We start from the raw sequence: 11,627 nt of genomic DNA, 5'->3' as shown, positions 1-11,627 counted from the left end.
CCCAGGCACAGCTGACGCAGCAGAAACCGTTCCTGTTCTGTTGGACGTTTCTACCAACCAGGAGGGAAGTTTCAGATTGGCACGTGTAGGGGTGTAACCTGGACAGGAACACGCGGGGCCGGCTTGGAGGAAAGAGGCGAGGAGGAGGGCGGTTTATCTGGAGCTGTGCCTGGGGGAGGAGAGGCCAGGCCGGCTTGGGGGACGCTGCCCTTGGCTCATCGCCTCCCTCCCTGCTGCTGACCACGCCTCCCCCGCTGACCACGCCCCCCGCCACGCCTCACCTCAACCCTGGGCCTGGGAGCGGCTGGTGTTCAGGTGTCTGTTCTGACCTCCGTCACCCTAGGAAGCCCGATTTGTTCTCTTTTTGCGCTGTCATGCCCTGGAGGCCACTTACCCAGCACCTCCATGGATCCTCACCTCCCCCCAGGCCCACATGCTTGTCTGCCCTGCTTCTGACAGTGCTGGGCCCTGCCCCCGGCCTGGCGGCCCTCTCTGTGCCACCTCCTGTGGGGATGTGTCCCCTGCCCGGGCCAATGCCTCCCAGCACACGGCCCCTCCTCCCCCTTCCGTGGATGCCCACCTGCACACGGCCCCTCCCCCTCCCGTGGATGCCCACCTGCACATGGCCCCTCCCCCTCCCCTTTCCCTTCCGTGATTGCCCACCTGCACACGGCCCCTCCCCCTCCCCTTCTGTGGATGCCCACCTGCACACGGCCTCTCCCCTCCCCCTTCCGTGGATGCCCACCTGCATACGGCCCCTCCCCCTCCCATGGATGCCCACCTGCACACGGCCCCTCCCCCTTCCGTGGATGCCCACCTGCACACGGCCCCTCCCCCTCCCCTCCCGTGGATGCCCACCTGCACACGGCCCCTCCCCTCCCCCTTCCGTGGATGCCCACCTGCACATGTCCCCTCCCCCTCCCGTGGATGCCCACCTGCACACGGCCCCTGCCCCTCCCCCTCCCGTGGATGCCCCCTTGCACACGGCCCCTGCCCCTCCCCTTCTGTGGATGCCCACCTGCACACGGCCTCTCCCCTCCCCCTTCCGTGGATGCCCACCTGCACATGGCCCCCCCCCCTCCCCTCTCGTGGATGCCCACCTGCACACAGCCCCTCCCCCCCGTGGATGCCCACCTGCACACGGCTCCTCCCCCTCCCATGGATGCCCACCTGCACACGGCCCCCCCCCCCCCCCGTGGATGCCTTCCTTACTTGCTCTCATCTGGTGGCTTTAGGACTTGACTTTCCAGGAAGAGGAAGGAGGGTCTCTAGGGGCCACACGTGGTCCGAGGATGATCCAGGTCAGCACAGAGAGTGCTGCTGAGTGCAGAGCCACCATTTCCACTGCTCGAGTGCCCTGGCTGCCAGGAAGCCTGGACAGGGAGACAGGGTCACGAGGCGTCTGTGTCAGAAGCATCCTTTTGTGGTTGCTGAGGGCCCCGTGGCAGCTCTCTCCCCCCAAAGGATGCTGATCCCTGCCTCTATGTTAACAAGCCCTGATCCTCTCACCACAGGGAGGCTCTGGGTCCTCGGCCGGATCAGAGAACACACCTGAATGGCCGCAACAGGGCCAAGTTTGGCGACGGGGTAGAATCCAAGCAGGGTCCACCAGGATCTGCCCCCTGGGTCCACACACAGGTGCTAAAAGAAAGATGCTGGTTCTGCCACAGGCAGCCACCCCTCCTGCCATCTTGAGGAAACCTGTCTGCAGGAGAGAGGGAGGCCAACACAGAAGCAGAGTCAAACCTGGGCGTGGGGGAGTAACTGGCCCATGATGTCTGAGCACCTGGATCCAGCCATACCTGATCCCCAGCCCGTTCTCAGTGTCTCAGACTAACACGTCCCCTTTTCTAGATGAGAAGATCTGCCCTGGGTTTCCATTCCTTGCAGCTAAAAGGATCTGCGCTGATCCAGTTGTGCCCACGACTGTGTATCTTACTGGGTCTGTCCATTCCTGGCAAGGAGGTGGTGCCAAGTTAGGGCCCCTCCCCTCATTAGCCAAAGGGAAGCCCCTGCACCTTTATCCGTGTGCTCCCCAGTGGGCCAGCCCACTAGGAAGAGCTCCAAGCAGGGGTGGTGGGAGCCCCGGGCTGCGAGCCCTGAGTGTGGATCCAGCTCCGCTGGACATGGCTTCGGCCCGTGGCTCCCCTTTGAGCCCGTCTGCTCCTCCGTCACAGGGACCGGGGAATGGGCCACCTTCCCAGCTGTGCTGAGATGTCCACAGAGAGGCAGTGGGCAGTGTACTGGTGAGGCCTAGGTCGCGCTACTGGGCTCCATGGCAGTAAACCCCCGGCCCGACGTGGGGTCCTCATCTCCACCACTGCCCTCCACGCAAGCCGGGTTTGATGTGTGGTTAAAATGTCATGAGTTGAAACAGCACAGAAGGTTTCCGTTTCTCATCCCAGAGAGACTTCGTTAAGAAAGGATTTGTATCTTAAAAAGTGTGGTACAGTTCCCTGGTGGCTCAGATGGTGAAGACTCTGCCTGCAAAGCAGGAGACCTGGGTTTGAACCCTGGGTCAGAATGATCCACTGGAGAAGGGAATGGCAACCCACTCCAGTATTCTTGCCTGGAGAATCCCGTGGACAGAGGAGCCTGGCGGACTACAGTCCATGGGGTTGCGAGGAGTCAGACAAGACTGAGTGACTAACCCTCAACCTGGAAAGGGTAGCCCAAAAAAGGAGAGAGCAGCCCAAAGAGGAGCGTGGTCTGCCGGCACCTGAGGGTTCAGGTTTCCTGAAGGAGCAACGGGTGTTGGAGTCCCTTCTGGGTGGTCATGTGTCTTCTCCTCCATGGGAGGCACCCATGTGGGGGCCCTGCTGTTTCCTTCTTTTTGGTGTGTGGGGTGATACAATACAGAATGGAGCCCCGGGTTTAGAGCATGTCAGCCCTGGGGCACATGCTCAGATCTGCCTTGTACAGGCTGTGTGGCCGTGGGCCTCAGTTTCCTCATCTGTCAAATGGGGACATAAGAGGACACCCCACAGGGTTGCTGTGAAGCTTTCAGGCTTTACACTCCCGAGGCCCTTGACACAGTGCTTCTGTGCTCGGGAAGTGTCTGCTGTCCTTGACATCTTGTTGCAGAGCTGAGATGGCATAGGTGGCTTCTCCTCCAGATTCACCAAGTGGTATCTCCTGCGCTCGGCCAAGGCCAGGGCGCCCGGGGCCCCAGGAGCCTCCAGCCGACATTGGTGTATGTCGAGCCCCACGCCTGGGTTGGGGGGGCATCTTGGGCTTCCTTCCATGCAACAGGGTGCACCCTCCTCCCCTGCTGGTGGGCTGTGGAAGGCAGCGGGGCCAGCCCTGCCCTGCCCCGCCCCGTGTTTACCTGGGTTTGTTTGGAGCGTTACCAGGGGATCAGAGAGGGTTGACGGGCACCCGGCTGCTTTTGGGATGGTTTAGGCCTGACTTACAACCTGGCATTTAACAGGAACTGTGTTCCATGCCAGGAGCATTGCAAAAGCTGCAGCCTTATTTGGTCTGGAAACTTCTCTGCTCGGAGGAGAAGTGGAGCCAGGGAGCCGATCTGGACTCACCCTGGGCGGCCAGAGCCTTAGTGATGCCAGCTTGGGTTGTCCGGTTCGTGAATTCTTCTCCTCTCTCACTTCTTTCTTTGTGGTGGGCTGCCTGCCCTTTGCAGTGACGGTTCCCCCCTTTTCCACCAGAACCACTGCTCAGCTCTCTCTCCTCTGCCCACAACTGCCGATGAGTTATTTTACTGCACAGGCTTAGTGAGGTGGGATGATCGTGCCATGAAATCCACCCATTGCCAACGTACAACACAACGAATTCTAGTAAATGCTCAGGACTCTGCCACCCTTTACGCCGCCCCCCACTCATGTTCCCTAATGCAGTATTAGGACAGGAAGTTCCCTTCCATCTTTAATTTGCTGGGAATTTTTGTTGACTTATTTATAAATTTTTATTAGCGGTTTTATTTTTAAATCACAAATGGTTTTGGACTTTGTCATATGTTTTCCTTGCCTATGAGGATGACCACGTGGGATTCATCCTTTATACATAGCTCTCTGGTGGTTGGTTTTCCTTTAGCTGCTCAGTCGTGTCCGACTCCTTGCTCCCCCATGGACTGCAGAATGCCAGGCTTCCCTGTCCTTCACTATCTCCCGGAGTTTGCCCAAACTCATGTCCATTGAGTCGGTGATGCCATCCAACCATCTCATACGGTAGATGGCGTGAATTGAATTTTGAATGTTAAACCGACCTTGAATTCCTAGGGTAAATCCCACTGGTCACAGCACACAATTTTTGTATATGTTGTCAATGGGGGTATGTGATCAGAAACATTTGGAAATCACTGTTTCAGTGTCTGTTGCAAATCGGAAGCAAGCCTCCTTAGGGCAGGGTCCCCAATCTTTTTGGCACCAGGGTAGTTTCATGGAAGACAGTTTTTTTCGCATGTGGGGGTGGGGGATGGTTTCCGGATGATTCAAGTGCCTTACATTTTCGGGCATTCTGATCTAATGGTGCCGCTGATCTGACAGGGAGGACCGGTTGGTCAGTGGTCCAGAGGCTGGGGCCTGCCACCTCAGGGGGAAGCCGTACTTGGATGCTTTTCATGAACTGAGTTAGAGATTCCAGGACCCGGAGAGATAGAAACCCAGCGGAGGGCTGCTCATGCCTGTCTTTCCCTCTCAAACATGTTCTGAGGTTGGCATGTCGCTCGTTTTAGCCTTCAGCCCCACAGATTCAGCTGTCAGAGGGGCCTGCCCTGGGGCTGGCCTGCTCACCTTCCTCGGGGGTGGATGGAAGTGGCTTTTGGGGTGAGTTGGGGGTTGAAACCCACCTGTGCCCAGCCTAACAAGTCTGGTGAAACCAGCTGTGGCCACTCAGAGGAAGGGCGTCCCGTTGCTTTTTTTTTTTGGCCATGCTGTGCCACATGTGGGATCTTAGTTCCCCGACCAGGAATTGAACCCAGGCTCTGGGCAGTGAAAGCATGGAGTCCTAACCACTAGACCGTTGGGGAATTCCCTTTTTTTAAAAAAATTTGCCCAGAGATCTGCAGAGGCTGCTGGTGACCCTGGACAGACAGAGGCTGTGAGTGGGCATGTGGGGCTGCCCAGGGCTGGCTCTCACAGCCAGACTAGGGCAGGGAACTTCTCGTTGATCCTCTTCAGTGAACGGAGCGTCCTGGTGTTTTTTACACCCTTTCCTGGAGTGCGAGGACAGAGGTTATGGCTTGCTGATGAGCCTGCTCCCTGGGTTCACCACGTGGAGCCCCAGCAAGCCCCATAGGGACTGCTGCCCCCTCTCTAAATGTCTGGGGAACACCCCTCCCTGTGGGAGCCACCAGGCCCCCGATCATCTGGGAATGAGCTTGTCTCTTGCTCTCCCAGCACAGAGACAGCCCTCTTCCGGTCCTCGGCAAGCCTGGGGACAGTGGTCGTGCCTCTCTGTTCTTTACTCCCCCTGGGGAGACCCCACAGGGGTCCCCTGGCCCCCATTGCGAAGGGCGGGAGGTATAGAGCTCAAGCTTCTGGTCAGGACAGGTCACGAGTTGATGCTTTGGGGCAGGACCCTCACCCCTGATCCCTGACCCGACACTCAGCAGTCCCAATAAAACGGAAAAAGGAATTCTAAACACATGGAGCCACACCCCCCCCAAAGATAAACATCCCCGTGTTCCAGAAAACAGACAGAAACTGCGCAGTCAGAGGCGGGAAGCCACGGGCCTGCTGGGCTCCTGGTCTGGTTGGGACTTTCCTGTTCGTCAGAGGCAGAAAGGCTGCTCCCGTTGCTATGGCCACATAACAAATTTACCCAAAACTCTGCGGCATAAAACCACCATTTATCCTGCTCCCTGTTCTGGGCTCAGGAATTTGGACAGAACTCAGCGGGACCCAGAGAGTCAAGATGCTGGCCCGTGGCTCCAGGCGGGAGGACTCCGGTGAAACCGGCTCCCCGCATGTCAGGGTCAGGCTGATGCCTGTCTCCAGCTAAGACCTTCTCTCTGCTCGGCTTCCCCTGAGCCCACACTGCGTCCTCACTCTCTTGCCCTGAGCGGCCATTCCCTGTAAGCCAGACTCCCGAGTCCTGAATCCCCCTGTGCTTCTGGGAGACGGGGCCTGAGCTACTCGGGACCTTAATGCCAATTACATACCAATTACATGCTGATGGCGCCCGAAGGATTATCTTCTCTACAATCTTCCCTAGCTCCAAATACAAGTCTGCTCGCATCTGCCCTTGGGTATTTAGAGGCATCCCAAACTCAATGCGTCCCAATCTGAGGGCCTGGTCAGCCCCTGGGTGGTGGGCTGGATGGTGGCCCCCAAAAGCTATGCCCACATCTCGATACCCAGAACCTACGAATGAGATCTTTTTGGATAAAGGGTATTTGTAGATGTAATTTAGGATCTCACAGGGGGATCATCCTGGTGGCTCGTGGGCCCTCAAGCCAATGACAGGTGTCCTTGTAAGAGACAAAAGAGGATAGACGGGAGGGAAGAGAGGGAGGCCACGTGGAGGACGAGGCAGAGGCTGGAGGGATGTGGCCAGAATCCAGGAACACCTGGAGCCCCGGAAGCTGGGACAGGCAGGAAGGCTTCTTCCTCCCTAGAGCCCTGGGACTGAGCACAGCCCTGCTGACCCCTTGATTTGGGACTTGCAGCCTCCGGAGCCAGAAGCAAACAAGTTTCTGTGGTTTCAAGCCGCCCCAGGACACGGACACGCCTTCTAAACCTGCAGCTGTGTCTTTGAGGTCACCCGCCTGCACCCTCACAGTCATCCTGCTCACCTCTTTCTCACCCCTGCAGAGACCGGCCAGCAAGTCCGCTGCGCTCTGCCTTCAGACCGCGCTGGAATCTGCCCGCATCTCGCCATCCTCTGTGTCCGCCCTGGCCCCCCACACAGCCTGTCTGCCTTGGATCCGGCCCAGCCTCCGCCCTGTCCGCCCTGTGCTCCACCTTGGGGTCCCCACCTGTTTCACAGAGTCTTTCTCCCCCACATCCTCTTTTCTGTACTTCATTCTGTGATGCCAGGCTGATGCTTCATGAACCACATCCTTATCCTCCGGTCCTTCCGGGGCTGGGTCCCTCCTGTCCTCCCAGTGCTGGGGGTGACAGCTAACTGCTCATTTTCTCTGCACAGCTGGAGTCCTGGATGCGATCCTTTTTCCTGACTGGAATCCACTGGCGCACTGGTCTCCCAGTGTCCAGGCTTGCACCCAAGAGCTGGTCTCAACAAAGCAGTTAGAGGGTGGGGGTGAGGGGTGGTCCTGACATACACAGACAAGGGGGCCAGAGTTTGTTGGAAGGAAGAGGGCTCTGGGGTTCCGGGTGAAGTTTCAGAGCTTAGCAAAATGGAACACAGGAGGACTTTCCTGGTGGTGCAGTGGATAAGAATCTGCCTGCCACTGCAGGGGACACGGGTTCCATCCCTGGTCCAGGAGGATTCTGCACGCCGAGGAGCGGCTGAGCCACAACTACTGAGCCCGAGCCCTAGAGCCTGCGAGCTGCAGCCGCTGAAGCCTGAGGGCCCTGGAGCCTGGGCTCTGCAACAAGAGAAACGACTGCAGTGAGAAGCCCGCACACCGCGCCTGGAGAGAAGCCTGCACAAAGCTACTGCGCAAAACGAAGACCCAGCAGAGCTGAAAAAAAAGGAAAAGGAGAACACGCGAGGCTTTACTATTCACACTACACTCTTACAGTATCTGCCTCCCTCCTCCAGCTAGGTTAGTGTTTTGTTTTTTCTTTTTTTTTATTATTATTTTTTACAGTAGGTTCTTGATGGTTATCTACTTTAAATATAAGAGTGTGTACATGCCAACCCCAACTTCCCAGTCTATCTGTAACCCCCTGCTCTTCCCCACTGGTAACCATGAATTCCTTCTCTGTGTCTCTGAGTCCGTTTCTGTTTTGTAAGTTCACTTATATCATTTTTTTTTAAAGATACTGCTTATAAGGGGTATCACATGTTTGTCTTCCTCTGACTTATTCACTTCGGATGATAATCTCTGGGTCCACCCACGTTGTTGCAAATGGCGCTACTTCACTCTTTCTAGTGGCTCCTATTCCATGGTTTATACAGGACGTCCCCTACACACAAAAGTGTTTGGTTCCAGGATCGAGTTCCTAAGTCCAATTGATTCATGAGTCCAACAAAGTTAGCCTCAGTACCAACTAACGCAGTCGGCCATATGGCACTGTACTGTATGGTTTATGATGTGGACCATTTTCTAAAAAGTCCGTCTTGAATTTGTTACAGTTTTGTTTCTGTTTTAGGTGAACCTGCCCCCACCCCCAGTATCAGAAGGCGAAATCTTAACCACTGGACCACTGGGGCAGTCCTGTACGGAATAGGTTTCTAATACTTTTCACACAAATAACACATAAAACACAAACACAAAAAATAAAGAAAACATTTTTGATCTAATAGTACAGTACCTTGAAAAGTACACTACCAGAAGCATCACCGCTGTTTTCACGCTTGATTCCAGACACGCTGGGCTTGAAATAAAGATGTACTCTATGCAGTGCTGGGCCGTACGCAAAACCACAACGACCTGTAGAGGACACACACGCGTGACGGTGTACACCAGACACGCAACTGGACATACAAACACACACTAGCGTCTTTGAAAGTTCTCAACTTGAAGATTCATATGGAGGGGACTTACTGTATGTACCAACCATTTTGCTTTTTTTTTTTTAATTAACTGTGGGCTACCCTGGTAGCTCAGTTGAGTTCAGTTTAGTCGTTCAGTTGTGTCCGTCTCTTTGAGACCCCAGGGACTGCAGCTCACCAGGCCTCCCCGTCCATCACCAACTCCCAGAGCTTACTCAAACTCGTGTCCATTGAGTCGGTGATGCCATCCAACCATTGCATCCTCTGTTGTCCCTTTCTCCTCCCAACTTCAATCTTTCTCAGCATCAGGGTCTTTTCTAGTGAGTCAGTTCTTCGCATCATAGCTCAAGCTGGTAAAAAAAATCCGCCTGCAATGCAGGAGACACAGGTTCAACTCCTGGGTCAGGAAGGTCCCCTGGAGAAGGGATAGCTGCCCACTCAAGCATTCTTGGGCTTCCCTGGTGACTCAGATGGTAAAGAACCTGCCTACAATGTGGGAGACCTGGGTTCGATCCCTGGGAGGAGGGCAAGGCAACTGACTCCAGTATTCTTTTTTTTTTTCCCATTTATTTTTATTAGTTGGAGGCTAATTACTTTACAATGTTGTAGTGGTTTTTGCCATACATTGACATGAATCAGCCATGGATTTACATGTGTTCCCCATCCTGAACCCCCCTCCCACCTCCCTCCCCACCCCATCCCTCTGGGTCTTCCCAGTGCACCAGCCCCGAGCACTTGTCTCATGCATCCAGCCTGGGCTGGTGATCTGTTTCACACTTGATAATATACATGTTTCGATGCTATTCTCTCAGATCATCCCACCCTCGCCTTCTCCCATAGAGTCCAAAAGTCTGTTCTATACATCTGTGTCTCTTTTTCTGTCTTGCATATAGGGTTATCGTTACCATCTTTCTAAATTCCATATATATGTGTTAGTATACTGTATTGGTGTTTATCTTTCTGGCTTACTTCACTCTGTATAATGGGCTCCAGTTTCATTCATCTCATTAGAACTGATTCAAATGAATTCTTTTTAACGGCTGAGTAATATTCCATTGTGTATATGTACCACAGCTTTCTCATCCATTTGTCTGCTGATAGGCATCTAGGTTGCTTCCATGTCCTGGCTATTATAAACAGTGCTGCGATGAACATTGGGGTGCACGTGTCTCTTTCAGTTCTGGTTTCCTCAGTGTGTATGCCCAGCAGTGGGATTGCTGGGTCATAAGCAGTTCTATTTCCATTTTTTTAAGGAATCTCCACACTGTTCTCCATAGTGGCTGTACTAGTTTGCATTCCCACCAACCCACTCCAGCATTCTTGCGTGGAGAATCCCAGTGGACAGAGGAGCCTGGCAGGCTACAGTCCACGGGGTCGCAAAGAGTGGGACACGCCTGAGCGACCCAGCACAGCACAGCGTTAACTGCAGGCCATATCCGAATGGTGGACTGTGAAATCAGCATGGTGAGCTGTGACCAGGGATTTTAACAAACAGTGACATGAAATAGAAAGGGCAGGATGGAGTGATCAGACTGTGACACACGCGGTCAGAGGAGACACTGTCTGATGAAACTTTGCTCAGGGCTTTGTGTGTGCGCGATTGTGATGTAAATGCATTTCTTTCTGTGAGTCTTGGTTCACGGTGTTTATAAGCTTCACAGAGGTGGGTCTGCACCTGTCCTGCCCCCGGGTCCACCTCCTGGGGCTTCTGATCGTCTGTCCGGCGCATGGCTAGGGCTCATCCCTCTGCAGCCGGGCAGAACTCTCTGCTGCTTCTGCACTGGGAGATCTTCTGAGGTCATTTTGCTGTAGATTTTCTTCTCTGTGATGTCTCTTTGCCCTTTCCCTGGAGTTCCTCTTGTGCGTAGGGCAAATCTGAACATATTTTCTATTTTTTTTTTTTAACATTTTCCGTTTACTCTCTCTTGGTCTTTTGCTTTCTTTTTATGAGCCGTTCCTCAGCCTTATTTGCCCAACCCTCCTGTTGATATTCAGGTTTTAAAAATTCATACGATCACATTTTCATGGTTTAAGAATCCTTTTTTTTCTGCGGCTCTCTCCCTGTCTCCCTCCTCCTTCCTCTCTCGGGGCGCGGTTAGTGCCCTGCTCCCTGCTCCCCTCTTCCTGCAGTGGTTTTAGTCCATATTTCTGCCATCTGCCTTTGCCGGAGGGCTCTCCCCAGACACCTGGTCCTTGTTCACTTGGATCTGGTGAGGCCTGGATGCTCAGATGCTCATGGGCTGCTTGACGTAGAGCTCTGCCGGGGAGCCAACTGCTGGGCCCTGGAGCCAGGGGTTGGAGGTCAGTGTCCATCTGTCCCCTTGTACTTGTCGGACCCCCGGCGGCGTGGGGGCGGGTGGGCTCGCGGCATCTGCTGCTCGCCTCTCCTCCTCACACCCTTTCCTCTGTGTGGGATCCCTGCCCTGACTGTGCCTCTGGCCCCAGAGCAGAGGGGCCCGCGCCAGAGACCAGACCTACGCCGACTCTTCCCCTGGAGGGCAGGGGGCTTCGCTGAGTAGCATGTCGGATCTGATAATTAGACTGTGTCTTTTAATTAATTTATTTATTTATTTTGGCTGAGCTGGGTCTTCGCAGCCTTGATGGGCTTTCTCTGGTTGAGGAGAGTGGGGCTGCTCTTCGTCGCAGTCCGGGAGCTTCTCACTGCTGTGGCTTCTCTTCTTGCAGAGCATGGGCTCTAGGCATGCAGGCTCAGTAGTTGTGGTCCACGGGCTTCATTGTTCCGTAGCATATGGGATCTTCCAGGATCAGGGATTGAACCTGCGCCTCCTGCACTGGCAGGCGGATTCTTATCCACTGCACCCCCAGGGATGTCCTAGGTCCCTTTTCTTTTTTTAAAAAAAAATTATGGTAAGATATACATAACATAAAATGTACCATCTTAACCATTTTGAAGGGTACAGCTCAGTGGCATTGAGTAATTTCACAATATTGTACAACCATCACCACCGTCCACTTCCAGAACTTTCTCATCTCCCCGAATGGAAATCGTGCCCGCTAAACAGTATCCCCTACCCCAGCCCCTGGTC

General features: G+C 54.5%; 1 long non-coding RNA gene across 1 annotated transcript; it reads right to left on the bottom strand.

Moving 5' to 3' along the window:
• Positions 1-8: 8 nt before the first annotated feature.
• Positions 9-1,674, bottom strand: LOC122708266. The gene is made up of 4 exons (XR_006345082.1): positions 1,552-1,674; positions 1,213-1,373; positions 282-339; positions 9-169 (listed from the first exon to the last, which is right to left on the bottom strand). It is a non-coding gene; the product is annotated as an uncharacterized LOC122708266 (long non-coding RNA).
• Between the last annotated feature and the right edge of the window lie 9,953 nt (positions 1,675-11,627).

This window comes from Cervus elaphus, chromosome 2 (assembly GCF_910594005.1).
Source record: "Cervus elaphus chromosome 2, mCerEla1.1, whole genome shotgun sequence".
Classification (NCBI taxonomy): Eukaryota; Metazoa; Chordata; class Mammalia; order Artiodactyla; family Cervidae; genus Cervus; species Cervus elaphus.
The sequence above is the reverse complement of the archived record's forward strand: the minus strand, read 5'-3'. Positions and strand labels throughout refer to the sequence as shown.